The sequence below is a fragment of the Thermobia domestica genome, chromosome 11, assembly GCF_964235325.1.
Source record: "Thermobia domestica chromosome 11, izTheDome1.hap1.1, whole genome shotgun sequence".
NCBI classification, from domain to species: Eukaryota; Metazoa; Arthropoda; class Insecta; order Zygentoma; family Lepismatidae; genus Thermobia; species Thermobia domestica.
The window spans coordinates 101,834,099-101,859,052 of record NC_137464.1 but is presented as its reverse complement, the minus strand read 5'-3'; the positions used below and the strand labels follow the sequence as shown (position 1 = coordinate 101,859,052).

The following is a 24,954-nucleotide window of genomic DNA, read 5'->3' as shown; positions in this document are numbered from 1 at the left end:
ACCTGACGTATCCATAACACAACTACTGTTAAATCTTATATAGAGAACCTTCTGAAATAAACACCTGCCACGAGACCGTCCTTTGAGAGAAGAAAAGGAAAGAAAAGGAATAGGAAGGAACTACCTGAAGTAATTCAGAAGACGGAAACCTTTCATCAGGTAAAACCTTTTCGAATGGAAAGGGACCGCAAAAAAGGTAGGCCAGTTAAAAAGTTAACTGCCTTTACCTGCAATGGTCGTGAGGTCTGAAAAGAAATGACACGGGAACTGATGGAAGGCACAAGGCACTCTAGCTATACTTCTACATTTCAAGGATTCTTTTGTATTCTTTTTAACTGGTCACGAGCCTTCTAAGCCACAAACCAAGAATTATATTAATATTAATGTAATGCATTCGTTAAGCATTTGCAATATCGAATCTACAATATTCCACTATAACATTAAGTCAAGCTTGTAGTCAAGTCATAGGTACAGGTACTGTTTCAAGCGTTTTGAAAGAATATATTAGGCTAACTTAAAATAATGCAAGTAAATTTTACTTGAGTGCAACATTCAGTTCATTGATAAAATGAATAATTACTCATTGTGCCATTGATAAAATTAGTAATTTGAGAAAAAGGAAGAAATGTATTTTTGTATTCTTGAAAAATATGAACTAGAAAGTTTGAAGTTATTTGTGATATCTTTGTTTTGTTTATAAGTTACTCAAGAATGAGGAGAGACTTAATGAAAGAACACTAACTATTTGAATTGATTGATTGTTTGAATTTAACAACCCTTTCCGGGAACGATTACACGAGATGAAGCGTATTACTTAAAGTGGGGCCTTAATCATTGATTACTGCATTTTGTTAAGTATGTTGTTAATTGGATATAGTCAAAGTAACTTACAATAATAAAGGTTAGTTATGTCACAAAATTATGCTGTAATGTTAAGCTATAAAATTATTTTGCAAAGTTACGTTTAGTTATGAAATGTATGTGGTACGTACAATTCTACTATACAAAATGACTAATTGTTTAAAACTTAGAAAACATCTGAATATGTTCTGTAAATTTTGAACTATTTTAAACACTTTTTATCAAATTCTTAAAATATACAGGGATGTAAAATTAGAAGAACCAGATAAAAATGTCGAGGTTTCCACTACTAAGCATCATACAAAGGTAAAAAAGAACACTCATGACTGGTTTTGAGTTACGAATTCTTTATTTCTGTTCTACATTAAAGTAAGGAACGAACAACTAAAATTTTCAGTGGACATGGGTTCTGAATATACAAGCCAGCACATACCACCAAATATTTTAGCAATATTCCATACATATAATTATGACTAAGTTACTCGAGACTCTCTTGCCGAGATATGACCATAATGTCATTCACCCATTATTTTAATTGGTCCTTAAATTTCTATGTCCTAGGATTTACATGATAATTTCAACGAAAATTGGCTCTAAAGGTAACTAACAGTCTAAATGGTTTGTCAAATATGGTTTAGAAAGATCAGTTTTGTAAGAATACAAGGAAATATTTGTAAAAGGAAACGTTAGATGGATGTAATCCTAAAAGTATTTTAAATTACTTATAAGCTAGAGAAATTACAAAATGGACCCACGTGAAAAGTGGTGTATATGGCCCCGTTAGCGTGCACATATTCAAAGCAGAGCGAAACTACTATTTTAAAACCAATGTTTTACTTTGGTATTCAAAATAAACTGTAAAATGTATATATTGTTTTATGCAATTTCATACACAATATCTCCATATCTCCATACATTTGTAAGTGGTAAGAAGCAGATTTATTTTCTTTAATACTTGTATCCCTCAGTACTTGTATTATTTTGTATCTATCTGTATTAGATTAATTATTACAGTAACTACGTTGTTAACTTGATGTACTTAAAGTAGTTTATAGTGACAAAAGTTATGCTAGTTAAGTTACGTTAGTTATGTTACGTTGTAAGGTTTAAGCTATAAAGTCACATTGCAAAGTTACGTATAGTAATAAAAGTAACTTTATAAATTAGGAGTAACACTGATTACGTATGGTTTATGGTTCAAGGTATTTGTAAGATCGAATATCCTCTACAGTAGAAAAAGACAGAATTAAAATCTTGTAACAAAAAGAAAAAAAATAAAAGAACCGAAAAAGGATAATATCAATGATAGTACTAATTACGTATCTCGCATACCAGACGAATAGAAAAAGTAATTCAATGGAAGTTCTCTTTCTTAAGAGGGAGAAATAAAGATATCCAAATATAGTACACAATCTACGTGTCTTTCCAATATTCATGTATAGATCTTATTAACATTTTACAAGCAATAATGTTATAAAGATCTTAAGTACTCACAGAAGTAGAACATATGTACTTACAAAGAACCGAAAGAAAAAAAGAAGTTGATACAGCCGTAAGTAAACTTTGCTAATAAATACATTTTTCTTTTTTAGAAATACTGAAAAGGACGTAAAACGTACAGATAACGAACAAGTTTACTTGTTCTAATAACATGCCCTGAATCATATAAGTACAGTCAGATCAACTACCCAAACATATAAAGCCACTATAATTCTGCATTTGTTGTTTGTATGCTCAAAAAGGGAGGTAGGGGAGGGGATATTGTCTTGAGGATTTCCCACTGAGGCAATATACACTTATTTATACCTGTGCACCACCAACGAAGAGCATCTTATCGAATGAACAACGGCCGTGAGTTGGTAGGTGTTGCTATTCCTCATTAGCCCCATAAGCGAAATATGGAGTCCGGACTTTTTCAACCTAAAACCAGCCAACTGGAGAGGCAGAAGAATTAGGAAATGTGAACTGCGAACGGAGGATGGTCTTGTGTGTAAGCAGACAAATATATCTCGTTAAGTATTACGTTGTGTGTGCAAATAATTAGCTTCAGGTGTTTCGCTACAATACCATCTCTTTAGGTAAAATCTCATGAGAGTATGCTGTGCGCAAGATATACGCTATAAGTTATTTAGAACACATACACCTATTAATCAGTTAGAACTCTCTTTATCTTCTTCTTCTCTTCATTTGAGATCTGAAATTTGTAGCGAAAAGTAACAAAGAAATGCATTGTTTAAATAATGTTCTGTTTAAAAGAAAAAGCATTAGATACAATACACAATGGGGACTTTTATCGACGTAAGAGTTTTTCATCTGCTGAGGAAATATAAAAACAAAGAAAAATGCTAACATACGTAGCATTAACGTTCTTTGTATATTTGACTATGTAGATATAGAGTATAAATATCCAGAATAATTTTCAACGTCAGTAAACGTACTGTCAATCAGAACTTGTAAATTTGACTGTCTAAGTCATCAACTAAGTTGTCAAATTTCACACTAGATATTATCTTATAAATCTTCACGATATTGATTATCCAACCATTTAAGATAAACCATATGGTTTTGGGTTATAACATCGTATTTATTTATTTATTTTGTACTCAATCAAACCAAACAATGATTGAATTGTTATCACCCATTTCAGATAATCAATTCATTTTTGGGATTAAACTTCGTATTATTTGATTATAGAATACTCTTTCATCCAATGATTTTAATAAAAATGAGCGATTTATTATCACTCAGTTTAGATTGTTAGGTTTTAACTTCGCATTTAATTAATTAAACATTTTTAGCCAATCGAACCGAGGAATGGTTGACTTGTTATAGCATATTTATGATAAATAAATACGTGTTTGGTTTTAACTTCATATATATTTAGTCATCCTGTTTTACTCAATCTTTTAAAGCTATGGTTGATTTGTTATCACTAGAGCAACCTAAAAGCATAAAAAGCATAATAGCGATTTACACATATGGTTGGTACCTTAAACATGGTTGTGGTTGTCTAAGAGTCCAGAAGAAACTAATTTTAAAAGAATAATAAAGCATAATTTTAGAAAATAAAGTATAAAGCATAATTTAAAATATATAGCACAATTCTTGAAAAATTCTGTTTAACTGCAAGTTTAACATACTGTATTAATATTTTTTAAAACCACCAATATTTACAACACAAAATCATTGAGATCATAACAATGCAACAATGAAAAGCTTATTTTTATTCCTGTAAACTTCTTTTCGGTGTAATCCTTTGATGTGGAGAAAAAAGTAAAAGAAAAAGAAAACTTTCCGCCAACAATGAATAGTATACAAGAACTCCACACTGCATTGTTATTTGTACCTCTTGAACTCGAGCACTTTTTGTACTCTTTGGTGGCATCTTTTACTTTCCCTTACTGTATATACGCACCTCTAAGGTGTACACAAGCGATAAGAAAAACTGACTCAAGCAGATATCTCTTTACAATGCACTAAGTAGAAAGTACATTAAATATGAAAGAAATTGGTTGCATAAAATATTAATAAATAGATCAAGATATTTAGAAAATTTAATATATAGTAAATATTATACATTATACATGATAAATGTAAAACAATGATTGAAATTAACAATAAAGCATAATAAAGCATAATTTGGAAAAAATAAAGCATAATTAAACAAAAAATAAAACATAATGTGAGTTGCTCTTCAAATCAATTAATACGTTTTTAGATTTTAACATTGTAGTTACTTAGTTATACCTTTTTGCTCAATCAAACTAAGCGATGGTTGATTTATTATCAGTAATTTAAGATAAAAGAGTACTCTTTTGTTCTAAACTTCATGTTTATTTAATTATAATGTTTAATTATGAACTTAACCAAACACGATTGATTCTTTATCACACCCATTCAAGACAAAGAAATATAATTCTGAATTTGAAAGGCATGTTTACTTATTACATTCAAAATGATCTTAACCAAGTAGTAGGTGGATTGTTACCAAGCCCTAGGGTCTACAGATAAGACAATACCTTATTTAATGTTCTAATATTTTGTTCATTTAATTGCTTTTTAGGCAGCGATACTATCCAAGTAACTGTTGATTTGTCATTTACCACTGCTGATAAATCAATATCAATGTCAGTATGTATTTGAATTCATCTGGATTTTTTTACTAGCAACTGTATAATTTTGATTGTGGTTAAGAAAATCGTTAATTTTGGTGTCAATTTTAATTACATTGTTAAGTTATATATATATATATATATATATATATATATATATATATATATATATATATATATATATATATATATATATATATATATATGCGATGTACCCCTCGAACTTATATGAAACTCAGTTCTAAGATTCTGCAGTTTCTACTAAATGTAAGGGCAGTAATTGCGTAGAATTTGGTAATGTAGAAAAAACTTAGAATTTAAGATAAATATAAGGCAGAAAAGATTATCGCTAAGTAGAACAATCACAATTTTTAACAGTTTATAAAGATGTAGATGTAGTTTAAAATTAAGTTTCTATACGTTATATCCAATAAAGTGTTATAGTCAGATGGACAGCTGCCAGTTTAAAGATGCATAGCAAGCTCATATTTTGTCATCTACCTTAATTCTAAACCCTCATAAAATCAGTAATAGTATGCACTCAGCGGAAATCGAACCCGAGAACCAACATAATCATCCATTCGGCTACATGGGAACGCTCAATATACCTAAAACTCGTGTTCGTTGCTCTTTATGACTTTAAAATATCTAAATCAAGATCATAATATAAAGATGTCAAATCGAAAGACACAAATTCCAGAACACTGAATATATCAAAATTGTTTTTAAAAATAGTACAGAAATATATTCCCTCTGTATATATTTTCATATTTTCTGGATGAAAACATGATATCAGACTTTTATCTTCATAGAAATTTATTTCTTATAAATTAGTTGTTATTAGTATTGCCCGTGGGTCGAGAAATTTTGAAAACATAACGAGAAGTACATTCTTGAATTCGAGACGAAATTAGAAACATGAAAATTCTTTTTCTGTTTTCGGAACAAGAATTAAAATTCCAAGAGCCTCTTGGTAAACACGCGTCCACCCAAGTCTTAGAATCCAAATATTGTCTTAATGTAATATAATGCATGGTATAAAAACTATAAATTGATAAAGTGATCGCTCCAACAGAATGAAGAGTATAATCAATGTTTGAAGATTGACGCGGAAGGACTCTGATGACTTCTACATAAAATCAAGAAAGAATCAGAGTATACATGACCTTTATATATAAATTTACAAAACTGGAAAACTAGAAAAGCTTTCCAAGAATCAAAACTTCTATAAAATTTACACCTTGAAGCGAAAAATCTTTATTTTCCGTCTGGTCTCCTCTCTTGAGCAATAATAGTAGTTACTGCAGAATGTTACATTTCCATTTGAATATCGTAACTATGTTAATATATCGTTCAAACAAATACATCAAAATCAATAATATTCATTATATATTAACACTAATACTGATGCTCTAATTCATTTATCCACAACACTCTGTAAAAGACTGGTTCTCATAATATTTTTATTGCTTGTTCTGCGTAAATATTAGGTCTAACATTAGATTGAATTGCAAATTGAATTATTATTTATTATCTAAAGCCATAAAATTTAGATTGTTATGTTGTGTAACGCTTATGATTGCTTTTGATTCTGGGTACAATCACTAAGTTATTAAAACTTCCAAAACGATGTATTATTTCTAGTCTATCTTGTATAACATATTTTAGTAAAAATTCATGAAATATAAATTAGAGACACTGTATATAGTTTTCCCGCTGTGATACTAGGTTGTTATAATATCTATAACGATTCATAGTTGATAGGTTGTTTATAGAAATACTATATTTCTCTCAAGATGCAACACTAGTCAAACTAAGATTACCAACTATTTAAAGAAATTTATGAATACATCCTTAAAGTAACAAAATAAAATTGACAATCCAATTAATTCAGCTTTATAATTAGCTATTTGCTTTAAATTCTGCTTTATTCTCCCATCTCGTTCTCGATTTGTCCGAAAATGTTTTTTCTCAGAGATTTATACAACCATTAAATTCCTAAATAATCAAATCATAAAAATTAATGGAATTTATAATTACTAAACAATCAAATCATTTAAAAAATCAATAGCAAAGTCAATTTTCCTGTGCTACTTCTAACATTTTCTCCTTGTAATATAGTTCTTTTATTACAAATAAATTTAATAAATGTTTGCACTAAGCAATCATTAGACAAAATTTAATTTATGTAACTGAAACGTTAACTGGTAGCATTAGGTTCATTAATTTGTATCCGTGTTGCTAAAATACGAGTCAGAAGTAATAAGTCCAATGTAACTATCATAGAAGAACAAGTAACATAAACCTAAAATATGTAATATTAACGATGTTTTGTATGACATAACTGTAGGAAATTATACTAGTTAATATGTAGTAATCGTGGCCAAGTAACATGTAGGAATTGGCAGTAATTACTAATTGTATTACTCTTATGTAAAGTATGAATTAATAATCTATATTATTCTTATGTGAATTAACCTGTATGTAGTGGTACTAATTAATAATATGTAGTCATCTTATGTTAAATAATATGTAATGAACCGGCATTGATTAATAGTATGTAGTCATCTAAACATGTATGAAGTGGTAATAAATAATAATGAATAGTAATATTTTGTAAAGTAACAAATAGGAAATGGTACTGAGTAATAACGTGTAGTAATCTTACATAAAGTACGTGTAATAAATTGTTCACATTAAATTTAAAAAATAAAAATATAAAAAAGTTAAGAAATCTACTCAACTATAGGATTTAGACTGTATAACTGGAAGATCCGAGAGCTGCGCTGGATTCACTGGAAATGAAGACTAAATGCTATAACGGTTCACTAGCTCTTACCTACAGAAACGCTTCTAACATTAAAGCTATGTGATATCAATAATTATGTACATATTCATCTTCGAGTTCACATTGTAAATGAATACTCTCAAAACATGAGTAAGGAAAACGGATCTGGATTTCCTTTTGCAGTTGCTTTACTAAATCTATCGTTTGCTTTCTGAAAATCTCCTTTCATCCATAACAGATGAATTTTCAAAGAACTTCCATAAATAATAGCTCCAATCTTGCTTGCTTGCATTTCTTATGATGCATTTGAAGTTCGAAGCTAAAAATAAAAGCGGGTTCTTTTTCCTCTCTTCTCTCTCTCTCTCTCTCATTACAAATATATGTCTCTCTCTATCTTTTTTCTTCTCGATTTCATCAAAGAAACAGGTTGTAGATAATTGCAGTTGGAGCATCCAGCCGTTGTCACACAAGCAGTACCATTTATCACATCTGAGGCTTAACTAGCACTCTCGAAGCCTCATCTAGAAGAAAAAAGAGCAAAACAAGTTTCTTGTGCCTCTCATTTTGAGGTGGCATCACCATACAGGGGGAGGTGGAAGAGGAAAGAATCTTATATATGGTTGAACTCGTGAGGAGGAAGGGGGAGGGAAACACACATTCTTGTATATGCATGTATGTACGTAAAAGTACAAAGTCTGCAACCATCAACCACCCCTACTTTCCGTCATAGATAGGCCATTTTGCCTTTCACCAGAAAACTAGCGACAGGCAGTCGTATATCGAAAAGCTTCGCCCACCCTTCACCCATTTTATATTATATTGATGATGATGTAGGCATTGGAACTCATCCAAGAATGTGGTTTTCTTGTTGGGATCGACAATGGAGTGATCTCAGGAGATGAGATGATGGGGAGAAGGTTGGGTCCATGCAGCTGACGAGAGGTGACCGTGGGAATCTTGGCTGCAAGCAGCGTAACTGCTGTTGCTCGACCCTCAGGGAGTCCCTCGCTCTTCTTCTTCTCCTGACTCTTTCTATCTCTCTCACTCTCTCTTACTGTCTGTGAAACTCCACCTCCAAGCAACTTCCGGTAGCTTCACAGAGGATCAAGAGAACCTCTAAACAAGCCTTTACGTCCATGCACAAGGCAAACAGCCGTCGTATATATGTAGTTTCCACTGAAATTGCCAAATCGCGTGGTAACAAGGAGGTTGAGTTTCTGGGACGTCTATAGCCGTGCGCGGCAGGCACACAGAAATATATAAAGTCCTTCGAGAACTACAACAGTGGAAGCAACCGACAGCCAGGCTTCAACTTACGCAAAGCACCTTTCAACTCCTGTTCTCAAATAAGACAACCAACTAACTATAAATGTAACAACACAGTTGTTCCGTACAGCTTGTCTGGTCCTTTGTACTTTGCTTTTTGTCTTAAACACTTTGAGACAGGAGAAGAAAAAAATCAATCATTGCCTCTCACACATATAAACATGGTGGGAGAAATTTCTTCTAAATTAGTTTCTCACATAAGTGTAATTTTCTTAATTTACATGACTTTACTTATACTCGGTGGGTAAAGATCTGTAACTTGAGTTCTTGTAACATGAGATTGATATATATATATAAACTGATATTTCATAGAACTCTCATTATCTTAGTTTAAATTATAAACATTATTTAGAAGAGATAAACTTCATGATTTGATGTGTATGCTAAGTCAACTAGATGTATATACATACTAGAAGGCTTCGCGATAATAGGTTCTGGATCGACATTTTACAAAACACATATTTCCTTAATTTTGATGACTACGTGCAGAAACAATAAAACACAATGTCATATGTACACAAGACTTTTATTTATCAACTGTTCTAGCTTCAGAATTTCTGGTTTTAGTAATATCAGATGTCTTTCTCTAAAAATACTCTTTATATACTGTAAAAACGAATATGTATGCCTATTTCAGTGCTACCAACAATAATTGGGAGTAATAATTTTAAAGGAAGCACAAAATATTTTTTATATTTTTAAAGTAATGTATATTCACAATTAGTTGTGTTTTACGTCACGTATTACCGTTGAATATTATTTCTGTCCTCTCTCCATATGAGAAGAATAGCATATATCATACGCATTCGATAAATCTCACCTTGACTAAACTTTGCATGATGACAGTTCTTGATGGGGACGCGGTGGCTCAGTGGTAGAGCGTTCATCTCTGGTGCTAGGGGTCTCCGGTTCAAACCCTGCTCCCGCCAAGTTAACTTTGTGGTGGACAAACACCGTGTGCGTGGGTTTTCTCGGGATTCTCCTGTTTCCTCCCACTTTCTTCATTCCACCATTTCATTCATTACTCATCATCACCGTCTGCTTTAGCCTAACCGGCATAACCGTGGGACGTAAAACTCAAAAATTTCATTTCATTTATGACAGATCTTGACAATTATGCGAAATATTATGTTGTATTGCCTTTTGGTTCCCGAGTTATGGACAATCAAAGTTAGAGTGTGAAGAGTCAAATTTTTAACTATTTGAAACAATAATATATTACCCGACTAACCTTGGCGTGGTGGTAGAACTTCACTAGATTTGTAAGTACATGAAATATTATATTACAGTGCAGGAGTTTGGTTCCCAAGTTGGGCAATTAAATTAAGGGTTTCCCTAAGAGAGTAAAGGATGAGACAGTTGAATGGTTATGTTGTCTGTAAATGCAGGGTGTACTTACGTATTGCTAATCGGAATCTGGAGGTTCAATGCTGCGTTCACAAAAGCTCTCCATTGACGTCTGTCCTTAGCCAATTGGATCCAGTTTATTTTTTATTTTTTATTACCATTTCTGCGAGATCCATATGCGAGGCCCTCTCATCTGCACTTAGGTCTTCCTAATGGTTGTTTACCGATTGGATTTCCAGTGAAAACTTTGAAAGCGTTCCTACTTTCTTCCATTCAGGCTACATGACCTGCCCACATGACCCTTCTGGACTTAATGATCCTAATAATGTTCGGTAAACGGTATAAATTATGCAGATCCTCCTTATGTAGTTTCCGCCATTCTCCATTTCTTTTCCTCTTGGGTCCGAATATTCGTCTCAGGATCTTATTCTCAAATACTTTGTCTACTTTTTTTTTTTTACCTCGGATTAGACAGCCATGTTTCGCAACCATAGTTAAAAATATTCTCAGAAGTATGCTCCTCTTTAAGGATTGTCCGATGAGTGGAGGATGTTGCTAAACCTCCATATGTCCAGGACACATAGACAAGGTGATATGGTCGGTTGCCTTTACGCCAAAGAACTCCCGAAGTTACCTATTTGATAGAGGTTGAGTAAACCTGGAAGCCGCATTGAAGAAAAGTAGAAGAGAAGAGAAGCACAACTCCCAATTCATTGTTGCATCTATCCACAAATTGATATGTTTCCTATCAGCTTCTTACATACGAGTATACGTTAAACTTGACAATATCTCTAATAATTTGATAACCAGTACCAAGGAAAAAGTTTAAGTAAACTTGTATAAGATACCATAACGTTCTACACGTACTGGACATACATGGGTACTCAGGGTTGACCATATATTGATATTTAAATCACAGCAATATCTGCTTCGAATCAATACAGCAGATTTATTCTTTATTTACACGCATTAATAAATATTATTAACCAAATTTGATGATACAGGATCCGTAATAAAACACCACTAAATATCCACCACGTCAAGTGATACAGATACATTTTATTAAACATAAAAAATCGCCTTTTAGGTATGGACTTTTCATTATAGAACTACTTTTCATTATAGAACACTCGAATATATAACAACAAGCATACTTTCTCTGATAACAAGTTCAGCCTCCAGTGGATTTTGTATTTATTGCCTACTTATAAATTTTAATAATCACACTTTCAAGAACTACAAGATTGGACATTGCCAATATGAGGAATAAAATATGTATTTATATAAGATTTTATCAATTTATTCAATTTATTAATAATTTTCCTATGAACAATTTTCTTTTGGTCAATTAAGAAGTGGTCAGACATAAAAATTGATACATACAAGGATGTTTAACTCTCTAAACTCAGGTATAATAGGTTACAAGTTATAAAAAAACAACCAACTTGAGATATGGCCAGGGCCGTGCCGTGGGGGGTAGGGCGAGCGGGGCGACGGCCCCGGGCGCGGAAGTAAGGGGGCGAAAAATTCGGGAGAAAAAGGTAAAAGATAGGAAAAATTGCTTGGAATATATGTATGGGGGCGCCGTCGTATACTCTCGCCCTGGGCGCTGATTTTCCACGGCGGCCCTGGATATGGCAATTAAACCAAAGTAGTGATTTGTGACAAGGTAGGAGGGGCTAAAGAAACAGTACGTCTTGCTGTACGCAAGAAGTTATATTACGTTAAACAGCATCTATTAAGGTAAACGTAATTTCGTAATTAGTGTTACCTACGAAACGAGAAATTTCTGGTATTGTCTCGATTTTCGTCTCGAATAGATAGGAGAACCGAAACAAGAAGTGCAATTTTTAAAATTTGAGACGAGCTAGAAATCGTGGGCATAACACTTTCCTTCGAATCTTAAATTTAAAACACTACTTTGTGTCATATGATTTATAGTATAAAACTAGAAATTGATGAAGTGATTGTATGATCACAAAGGAGAACTTTTATGGACCTTTAAAGATTCGCACGTCAATACATAATACTAGTACGTCCCAATAAAAATTACTGTTTAAATCTTATTGTATCACACACTTCGTGGATCTTTTGTGCCGGCGCCGGATTCTGGAACTTTCTAGATGAAATTAGGGGAAAAAATCAAGTCATAAATTCTTAGATCTACAGAACAAAGGAGACGGGACAAGAAAGATTTTCGTAGCATATTTCTCGTATTCTCTCGTGGACAACACTAAAAGTAATAAAAATATAAGAAAGATTATCTAACAAATTACTTTTACTTTCCAGCGGAGATAGGATAGCAGAAAGTCACATGATAAGTCTTATAGCTTGTGATAAGAAACTGAAAAAAACAAAACAATTGCTTTGTCATCTTGTCAATAGCACAGCATTGTTTAAAGTGTAGTAAATTTATATAGTCAGGGCCCTTGTGGATTAACTGTGACAAAACACGCTACTAGGGGCCGCGGTAGTTCAGTGGTAGAGCGTCCACCTCTGGTGTATGGGGTTCTTGGTTCGATCCCAGCTCGCACTTTGTGATGCACAAACACCATGTGCGTGAGTTTTCTCGGGGTTCTCCCGTTTCCTCCAACTTTCTTCATTCCACCATTTCATTCATTTCTCATCATCACCGTCTCCTTTAGCCTTACCGGCATTACCGTGGGATGTAAAACTTAAAACACGCTATTTTCAGAGAAATTCAGAGAGTTGTGTCATTTCACACCATTTAAAGTCTCACATCTTAAATCGATTCGTAATAAAGCACTTCTTTATTCTTAACACGATTCTGTTCGAGACTATGCTCTCTAACTACTTATACACATAATAAACTATAACATGCCACTAAATAGACTACTTGTCTTTTACATTAAACTATTTGGTTGTAACCTACGAAAAATTAATCTCCTTTAGAGAAAAGCGACAAAGAAATCAAGTATCCTGTGATCGTGGGAAAAAAGAACTAGCTTAAATCAACCTTTCAACGGATTTACTTTTCATTATTCTTAAATCTAAAAAAAAGATTAGATGTCGGGCTAATGTATGTAAATCCAGAAGCCACGTTATTCAATATATTGAAACCAAATTATAAGATTTTTGCGATTTATTTTAAAGTGTTCTTAATAGAAGCTCGGACATTCAAAAATAGTGATAGTATACTGAAGATTGGAAACAATAATAACAAAAAAATTTGACTTTCCCGAAAACAGTTCTAAGAACTTTATGTATATAACAGAAATCGATATTTCATGTATAATATTTTATGGAAATGGCTATTAATATCCTTATCCTTGCAGTGATTGAGAAGTGTTTACTCTTGGGAATGAATTTCCTTTGGATTTTTTTTCTTAAAACAAAAACGTAATTTTGTTATATTTCATATTATGATTTATTATAAGCAGTTCACTAACAATGCTACAAAAGATAAAAAGTCATTTCTCGGAAAAACTTAGAAACGGTAGTTTACTTTTATGGGGGAATATTTTTGGACCACTGCTCAATAAGTGAGTTTCGTTTCACAGTGTGAAATTATGGTGGACTTCCAAACCATGGGAATTAAATACTCAAACTTCAAGTAGTGCATCTATAATTACTGGTTGCAATAAATTAACAAGATCAAGGATAGAAACTATTCCTCGGAGGCTCAATCCATAGTAAAAAAATTATTACTTGCTATGCCTTACTGCTTTCGTTCTATGGCGATAAAGATTGAAACTGGAAATAGTTAATTTGAATGACACTGGTTTGAATAGTTGGTAAATGGAGGGCATAGAACCTACTCTTGGGAGGCTGAATCGATTGTAAGAAAATTGCATATCGATATCTCTTACTGCTTTTGCTACACGGAAATGAATAATGAAACTTGAAGTAGTAGTGATGATATATTCTCTTGATACAATGAATCGAATACAGAAAACAGTTTGTCACTACCTATTAAATTTTTCGTTCTAAGGTCATAAGTGTTGAAACCGGAAATCGTTAATTTTAACCACTTCTGGTTTCAATAGAGATTTAAAGGAGGAGAAAGAGCCTATTCCTGAGAAGCAGAATCGATTGCAAGAAGCTGCATCTCGATATCTCTTACAGTTTTTGCTCTACGGAAATCAGTGTTAAAACCGGAAGTAGTAGTAAATTACAACCGTTTCCAGTTTTTGTAGAGTGTTACAAATCGTGATGATATGTTCTCCTAATACCTTGAATCGATAGCAGAAAACTACTTGTCGTTTTATATTGCCATGTTTTCTATGGTGATAAATGTTGAAATCGGAAATGGTTAACTTGAATCACTTCCGGTTTGAATAGAGAATTAATTGAGAAGGCTGGACCTATTCTTGGGAAGCTGAATCGATTATAGAAATCTGCATCTCGATATATCTTACAGGTTTTGCTGTGTAAAAATCAGTATTGAAACCGGAAGTAATATTAAATTTTAACCATTTCCAGTTTTGGCAAAGTGTTCAGGATACTCATGGTACGGTGACTTGAGATGCTGAATTGTCTGCAAAAAATCAATTCTCGCTACCTGTTACCGTTTCCGTTCTATGGCGATAAACGTTGAAACCGGAAATGACTGATTTGAATCACTTTTGGTTTGAAAAGGAAGTCACTGGAGGAGATGGAATCTATCCTTAGGACATTGAATCGATTGCCGGAAACCGCATTTCGATATCTTTTACTGTTTTTGTTCTGTTACTTGCGTACAGACGTTCGGACAAAGTCGTTTTATGACTTCCAACCCTTGTGCATACCATAATTTGGAAGTATAATAAAAACACCCTGAGAGGTTTTGATCAAATTAAGAAATATATTTTCACTATTAATCCTATAATAGAAGGGTTCTTTTTCTTTTTCTCTTTTCTTTTTTCTTTCTTTTTCTTTTTTTTTTTTTTTTTTTTTTTTTTTTGAAAACAGCAGAAGAGATGGTTTACTAGCGGAACATTCTCTATATATTTTCTATAAAATAAATCAATGAAGGACTTTTGTTTACAGTTAACAAATATATATTTCATTACTAACTTGTAATATAACATTAATCAATTCTATTAATTACATAAACCATTTCCTTTGTAAAAAATCAAAAAGTGTAGTTTATTGGCTGCAAACACGTAGCCAGGATTTCGTGTGATGAAATACTGTGGTTATCACACCAGGGGCTCGATCACTCTAAACTATTTTACTGGAACATATATTGGTTCGTTTAGCCAGGATTTCGTAACGGAAGGAAGGGGGGTATGAAATTCTCAAGGCCCAGGAGCTTGGTCAATCTAAACTACTTTACTATCGACATATATTGGTTTGTTAGGACAATAAAATGAGGATATGTTGGTAAGTATTTTAATAACAAACTATGAAGAAATCTCGAGTAAAATAATATCTAAAAAGATTTTACATTTTCATTTTATCAATTCTTTCATCATCACTCACTTGCCTTAATCATCCGTTTCTTTTTCTTCTCAATTTTTGTAATAATAATGACATGCATTAAATTTTCTACCTCCTGTTTCTTAAGTGTAATCATGGATAATTCCATGCTCTAGAGTTATTACTGATAAACGTAGTAGTGAAATAGAAATAAAATTGATAAAGACGTTTTCCAAGAACTTAGCCGAAAGAAAACTCACCAAACTCACTTTTATGAGTTTTTCCTAAGAAAATGGATTACATCAAACTGTAAGGTTAGTAATGACATATTTTCAAATTATGCAAAAATTCACGTTATAGGCGTTTTACAAATCTTATTTAAAACATAACTCTCTTCCGAAGTAAACCACATCTTTTCATCAGTTTTCGAAAGAACTGCTCATGGCATAAAATAAGAAAGTATGAAATATTTATACAAAATATGAAGAAAAAAATAATCAGAGCTGTGTTTGTGAAAGTAATCTAAACTCTTCCTAGCAAATAAGCATTAATTACTTTTTTTTCTTACCAAAATTGGTAATACAAACTTATTTTCATTGTAATATTCATGACATAAAAGAAAACGTTCTAGCCGCTATCCAAGATCATCGTGCCATCCAAGAACAAATCATCTCCACTAATTAATAAGCGTTCTAGAGTTTTGTGAAAGAAATCTATTATGAAAAAAATGTACTGTGAATGAAAAATTTATTTAAAAATAGAAATAGAGCCTATTCGAGAGAATATATCTGAATAGTAATAAACTACATTTTCCTGAATTCAGTTAGAAAAATTTATTAGTTCCAATTGTAAAATTATTAATGAAATATTCATTTACGAAATATAAAATGTCACTAGGCCTATTTTAGAGAAACTCTTCGGAACAAAGCTCACCCTATCTCAAGTAATTCTTTCTGAATTCTTATTATAAAAAAGAATTATACCTACCATATAATATGATTTCATAAAGTACTAACAAAAGCCTTATAGTTATTTTATAAATACATCGTTTCAAAATAAATCATAATTTCATTTTGTCACCACACTTCCCGAACCTTTTTGTTTTTCTAAATAAATGAGTTAAGTTAATTTGTAATCTTCCAAATGAGTGGACTAATTTATGAAAAATGAAGATGAGTAATCACTATAAACCTATGTAAAAAAAATACTCTCTATAAAACTAGATCCATCACTAACCATCTTTCCTATACTTTTCTTTAAGAGAAATTAGGTTATATAGACGTTATTAATGAATGATTTGTTTATGCAAAATGAAAGATCAACATTAACAATTTTTGAGCAAATTAAGGAAAACTTGTCTTTTATCACTAAAATACCTTTTCTAAAATTTTACAATAAAGGTAACTTATGTAAATGTTAGTCTTGATAAAATTATGAAATAATTTATGAAATATGAATAATCTAAGCTGTCTTTAGACGTCTAGAAACTCTCATTCTGCTGTAAATTAACCTTATCTCCATGATAGTAAAGACATCAAAACAACCTGTGGAGAATCTAATAAAATCTTATGTTTATATAGTGTTATTTTATACAGTGTTATGTTTATACAGTGTTTAAACAGTGTTATTTTTATTGCATTGCTAATAAAAGAATGTAAATACCGGTGAATGAGCAGATTGACAGACTTTCAAAGATCAATTAGTAACAGTGTAAGGTATAATTCTATTGAAATTTGGATTCAATTTGATATTCATGTTTACAGATCTCCTTCATTTCTATTACTCCTTGAAAGTAAAAAAAAAATGTAACTTTTGTAATAAATAACAAACAATGATATTCTGTAATAGGATTGCAAATTTTCAGTTCTGTTGAGTCCTGATTTTTAGTGAATAATTTAAGATCCCTCCACGTTATTTGATTAGGCAATTATTTCAACTATTAGGTGGTTATTTACATATTTAATAATGATTGAATACATATACCGTCTATTTTATTTCATCACTTGACATTTTAATTCATAATGAACATGCATTCTTGAGGTTGTTTTATCACGATGATATACTATGTCTTTTTCTCTTCAGTTGATTTTGTTACGACGAAATCAACATTTTGTACTATAACAAAATTAAAATAAAAAAAAGGTATTATAATAAAAAGAGCATGATTTTTCTTACCAATATAGGGGAGGTATAAAACTGATTTCTAGGCAGATTGTTGAGAACTATTAATGAATTACCTGAAATAAAGAAGATAAAACGAAATTATTGTTATTATTCTCAACAAATTATTTTCTATAAGAATTATATACTAAATATGATACTAAATAAGAATAATGTAAAGCTTGAAATCTAGATATAAACGAATAAAGATAGGTATCTAAATCAATTTTGTCCAATCTTTTTCCTCGTATTATGCCCTAAAACAATGGTTCTCAACCTTTTTTGACTGACGTTACACTTTACTGAAAGTCCAGTTCATCGCGACACACTTGTTTGATATTATTATTATTAATAATAATAATAATAATAATAATAATAATAATAATAATAATAATAATATATTATTATAATAATGAGATTCATTAGTCTTTATAATGAGTCTACGTAACACTGAGCATTAATTGCTGCCGCTAGAGCTGTTGACTTGTATAGTGTGTCCCAATTTTAACTATTTTTTAAATTAAATTCTTCATGATTTTTAAATACTAAAAATGTTGCGATACATCTTAGGGAATTGCGTGACACACCAGTGTGTCGCTTCATATCTTTTGAGAACGACTCAGACACTAATCAAACTTCTTTGCGTATTTTTTTTAACAAACACAAAATACTACTATACTACTAAGAGTAAATGTTTTTGATATCATTTTCTCTGTCCAGTTCTTCGTTTAAGCTTCCTACATCGTGAATGACTTGTAGACTAATTAATTGACTATGGAGAACGTTACTGACAATAGTAGCAGTGTTTTCTAGATACTAAGTAATTACGTATGGAACTTTAGATTTTCCAAAATTTAGAAAAATAATTTTAAAAAACAAATAGTAAAATGAAGTCTGGAGTGAAGGAGTTTGTTTATGTGGTGTGACATTTTCTCAATTAATATTGAAACCGAAGATGGTAATAGATTTCTACCACTTCCGGTTTTAGTAGAGAGATTATATGGGAGACAAAATATTTTCTTGGAACACAACTGATTCCTGAAAACCGCTTCTCACTATTGACTCCTATTATTGGTTTTACTCTATATTGCTCAACGTTAAAACCGGATCTGGTTGATTTCTGCCAATTCCGGTTTGCATATAGGGTTAAAGACAGTATCTATTGTTAGAACGCTAAGACGACTTTAAGTTTTCTGCTCCTCCATTGCTACTTCTTGGTATCTATTATCATTTTTAATCTACGTGGTAGATCGAGTTTGAAATTAAGAATTGTAAAGAATTTCTATCTATATCCCATTGGTCATGTATTTAAGCACATCCTATTGTTCGTCAAAAATAATCCCTTGTTATTCTAGTGTCCAAATTTTAACATGGGCCTCCTGAAATAATATTATAGATCTCCTAGTATTAACTAGTGGTCATTGAAAGAGAAAACACTACTAAAGCCCTCCCTACTTGATAAATGTGCAACTATTATATATATATAATCTCGCCGTAATATGTACCACTCCTTACGAAATTGTGTTTGCTTAACTGGCAAAATCGATCAAAATGTTTATGTATTTTGTAAACATCATCATGGTTAATATGAGATATGGTACAATGTATCCGTATGATTTTAATGAAATATTCTTTTATCAGCAGAAAATATATTAATATGTTGACTACCAGGTAGAAGTTTGAGTTTGGTACGTCTGACAACGATAATACGTACGAAAATGATGTTCAAAAAAATTAAATTCCAAATTTTTAGTCTGAATACAGAAACTTATCTTGTGTCGGATCTATGCTGCCTCTAGTATTCTTAATCTAATACACTGAACCTGAATATGAAATGATTGAAAAACTGAGTGCCTACTTCTTATAAACATTTTAGTGTCGATTACACTTAACCGGCACAGTACATAAAAGGTGCATATACGATAAACGTTGCAGTTAAAATGTAATAATATTATACTCTTGATTTTAAATATGGCTTTAAAGTTATGGTATTAATCAGACATAATGATCACCAAGCAAAGATATACATAACATATGATAATACTATGCTTATCTGGTATTGCTTTTAAGCTATTTGGTTCAAGACAGAAAACCACTGAGCTTGAATTACTAGAAATAAGTTTCTTTCTTCAAACCCATAGATCCTATGTGATATCCATAAAGTATCAACAATTATGATCCAGTTACTGGAAGTTATTGGAATTTAATAATTAGTTATGTACTGTAAAAATGCATTTGACAGTTATTCGTTGTAATTGTGTTGAAATACCTTCCAGTATAAATATGACATGCTATAGTATTAATATCAAGTGACTTCATCTTATACGTGAAATTTAAAATAAACCTCCTAATTACCTTAGAACAAGATAATTTAAATTGTTAGCACGATGTGGAGCTAAAACAAAATAATAAAAAAACACACCATATGAATAATTAAAAAGGTAAGAGAAAACTTAAAGCAATAAAAGGATAATAGCGAGGAAAATCTAGTAGAAGTGAGAGATAGCGAAATATTCTAGAAACCACCAAAAAGAAAAGAAAAGCGAAGGAGAAGAAAAAAGACAAAATAACATAGTAGAAAGGATTACATTGAATATTCCGCAACGGCTTTAATGATGTTTGTTTTAAGCTTGAAAACAGTATTTTACACAGTGGAAGTTACAATATAATTTTTATTCTTCCTTGTTTGTTGGTTTGAAGGACGTGCGCGGGGGTATGAGGGGCGAAAGAAGAGTGAATTATTTGCTCACCTTTTCTCAAGCTAAAAATCTTTTTTTTTTCAGGTTCATCGTTGGAAAGTTTATTTTTCCTGTCTGCCCTCTCCAACCATAGAAATACTAGGAACACGGAGTGAGATAGTTCTTGTCATTATCACCATAATTAACTCCAAAATTCGAACAAAAACACATGCTTAAAAGAAAGAAAAAACGAAAAATAATAGAAAGAGTGTACAAACAACAGTTGCTTAGGTGTTTAGTAATCACATAGAAGGATGGTTTGTCTTTTATTTTTCTTTTTTCTCCTTTTCTGATGTGATTTTACGAATAAAAACGAGCTTGATTAAGCGATTTCAGCAATATTTGGATTTCAGTTACATAGGAGCTGGGCTGTCTTATGTTTTGTAGTATAAATGTGTTTGTGTGTCATAATTAAAATGAGCAACGCATCATGGAAATTCTAGTTCATATACATAACAATTACAAAAAAGGAAAAGTTATGTGTTGAACAAACGAAATAATTGTTTGCTCAAATTTTACTAAAAACATTCTTTTATGATCATTCTATTTTATAGAACATTTATCTTCTAATTAAGAGAAAAAATAGCAGCTTTTACAAGATTTTATTTATATTAGATCTGTTTCAAATTTTATCAGCTTTAAAATTCAACTTTTATCAGTTTTTTAGCATTTATATTTAATTAACATTAAATTTCGACACTTTATATAAAAAGTATATTTAACATTTTATTAAATATGAGATTCCATTTTTATCAAATTTCTATATTTGTCTTCTCATTAACATAGGAAATACTACATTAAGTCGTATTAATTACGTTTTAAATTCTATCAATTTTGAAATTTTACTCTTATCAAATTTTCACATTTTTATTGTACTTAACATAAGAAGTAGCATTTTTTAGGATTTGAAATGCAACTTATTTCAAGTTTCTATATTTATCTTTTCACTAACATACAAAACACCATTTTAGGTAGGATTAAGTTTGTTTCAGATTTGAATCGATTAAGTCTATTTCAGATTTTACTTAGTTTGAAATCATTTTGAATCGATTTCCGTATTTGTATTCTCATTAACACAGAAAATGCAATTTTATATAGTATTAATTTTATTTCAAATTTTATTAGATTTAAAATTCGATTTTCTAAATATTTTTTTACATTTACATTCTAATCAATACTGGTAAAGGAAACAGTTAATATAAAATTAATTCTGATTTAAATTTTTATCACATTTAAATTACAGATTTCATTCGCGTGCTGTTCCTGGGGCCCACAAAAGACAATACTGATGTCTAAATTCGTTCAAAAACATCCATGTTCGTGTATCATAGTGATAGTAGTTATATATAACAATTTTTGAAGCCAAGTTTGTGTACTTTGACGGATTTCGATCATTCAAATTATCTTCTACCGGTATGACAATATGCGTTCTTCTACACGGTTCGTAAGCAAACATGCATATTTAAATAGAATGGGTTTCTATATAATTTCTCAAACCTTAAGTTGTTAGGCACATTTCTGAAGTTACAGCGCTTCAAATCTTTGGTATGTTATATTTTTTTTCTTATTTCATAAGGGATTTTGCACTTTTTTGAGGTCTCTACACGATGGTATACTTTGGACATGATTTTTTTCACGATACGGTATATGCTTGCGTCCAGCAAATATATATATATATATATATATATATATATATATATATATATATATATATATATATTACACTTGCATGTTTATCAGAATTGTATGAATTTTCTGTAGCTGGTAACATAGGATTCAAAAGATTTGAAAGACTCGTTAAATTGATAAGTGGATGCTAACTTCCAACCTAATTTCTATACTTTTTCTTTCTTTCTCTATTTAAATATAATTTCCAATTTTCTTTTCGATGAGATAGGAGATATTAAATGGGTAAATGAATCAGCCTACGAGAAAATTCATTATTACTTATTACTAAAAGGAAATCATTATTATGAGGAAATGGATACAAACTATATCATTTGAATTTTTGTATGTGCATCAAAAGCTATCAAATGGTGATTATAAGAGACATATTTGTGGTAAAAACAGTATAGCTAAATATTGATACTGAAGATCGATTTGGTATTCAAAATAATTTTATATCAGACGTTAGGAAACTGATCTTCCACATAGTAAATTGTTAGAAGAAATGTTTTTGGAGCTAATTGGTTAGACATGAGGTCCGCCTCAAATTTTTACTAACGACCGAAATTTTTATCTAGGTTGTATAGAAACAGTCTTCTGAACTGGTACGATAAGAAATCATTGAAAATCAAAAATTGGGCTCCTTGCTAATTTCTCTTGCCTCTCCTGAACTATTATGCAGGTTACGACCTCATATAAAATTAGAGAGAATAAGGAATTAGTAGAATTAAGGGACGACTACTCTGGCTACGAAAAAAGAGAATAACAGCAATAAAAAATCTATTCGTAGGGCAGCAACTTGGTTCTCTATAGCCCGGAGCATATTGATATTCTGGTGTCACCATCCGATAAATTGGAAACAAATTTAAAAAAATCCTATTTCGAATTTCAACTTGTCCTAACTTAATTGTCTGAGGATATGTGTTAAAAATAATTTCATTTTAGATACGTTATTTGTTTTACTTTAGAAAAAAAAACTTTTTAACTTCTTTCAGCTTAGCTTTAAACCAGCTTAAAGTTAGTTTTAGATTACTTCAAATTAATAAATCGATATAAATAAAAATGAAAGTGACAATGTTTGTGACAATAACTTTTGAACCATCCGGCCGATCTCGATCAAACTTTTAACATAGGTGAGGTTCTGGCTGGGATGGCTTTTGTCATTTCAATTTGACAGTGCAACTTAAGGGAGGGGGAGATATATAAAAATGATCCAAAAATGACTGATATTAGTGTCGAATTCATAGTTTTCGGGATCGCTGAGACGAACAGGACACTTCCGGTGCCGTTTAAATCCAAGTGACAATTTTCGTGCCCTTTACGTACAAAATGAAATGTATTCTCCCTGTGTGAATGTGAAGAACAAATATTCTGCTAGGAATAGATGTAATATAATTCTTATTATAGATAATAGCCTGGCATTCTGCGTAAACACTTAGTAGCACGATTTAATTTCAACATGGACCAAAAATATTTTTTCTTTAATAATAGTTATTTTAAATGCATTTATAAGTTTACATTTTATTACAAGAATGAGAATCATCGTGTCCCTACCAGTGATGCCACCCAGAAACTTTATAAAATCCCTTCTCGAATAACGGAACTTCCCATTTTACTCTTGAATTTCCCACGCAATACTGATTACCAAACCTTATGAAAAAATATGAAAAGTGAAACAACTGTATGTCACTCAATTTCTTCAATGTATGAGTAATTTACTCATAAATTCCGATCTTCTACATGTATCAAGTAGTTTATGAAAAAGTACATTTCTTAATTCAAAGAAATAATTGAATATATTAACGAAAATAAGTACATTTTGAAATAAAAATTTAGTTTTTTCGATCAAAATTTTTGAACTATAATTTTCTACTGAACATAACGAAACTGGAAAAGCTTCAGTCCACACTTATTTTATGTGAAACGATTTGCAAGTTAGCTGTCTCTGGTTTCATATTTTATTTTCTCCCAATTATTATTTATATATATAATACCAGAATAGCTTTTACGTTTCTTGGTGCCAGTTTTCTCTTTTTTCTTTTTTAGTCACTGTATACATTACTTCCACATTTCCATGAATCTTCCGCGACAATTTTACAATTAGCGCTGATTTCGCGATTACTGAAGACTCATTACTTCCTGCCTATAGAGAATTTTGTTGGCGTCGATGAAGTAAATACAAGGGTCGTTCAAGGTTGACCGGGGTTTCCGTACGTACATAATTGATGAATATCCGGATCACGATGAAAGTTGCGAGTGACGTAATGTGTTCCTTCTCTGGTAACTAGCACCATGCATGACGTATTTGGAGCATGTTCAGCAGTTGCAGCGAACATGGCAATAAGCAGTGTGTCTGTGGCTGTGGAACAGCAGTGTGTAATCAAATTTCTTATGAAGGAAAAAGTTAAACCAGCTGAGATTTTCAGAAGATTGCAAGCACAGTATGTTGAACAAACGATGTCACGGACAAGAGTGTACGAACAGTTAGACAGTTCACACCAGATAGCACAAGAGCGTCCTATCTGGTGCAAACGGTTTCGCGAAGGACGGGAGCTGATGACAAATGAAGTGCATAGACACATTCGCCCGACTGCAG

At 31.4% G+C, this 24,954-nt stretch overlaps 1 long non-coding RNA gene across 4 annotated transcripts in view; it reads right to left on the bottom strand.

The window, feature by feature from the left end:
• The window catches only part of LOC145664331 (uncharacterized), a 373,203-nt gene extending 364,124 nt beyond the window's left edge, over positions 1-9,079 (bottom strand). Inside the window, exon 1 of one of the 4 annotated variants that reach the window (XR_014127370.1) lies at positions 7,718-9,079. This is a non-coding gene — a long non-coding RNA (uncharacterized LOC145664331). The remainder of the gene's footprint in view (positions 1-7,717) is intronic. The other 3 variants (XR_014127369.1, XR_014127363.1, XR_014127362.1) reach the window with 3 other exon arrangements.
• Positions 9,080-24,954: the final 15,875 nt, after the last annotated feature.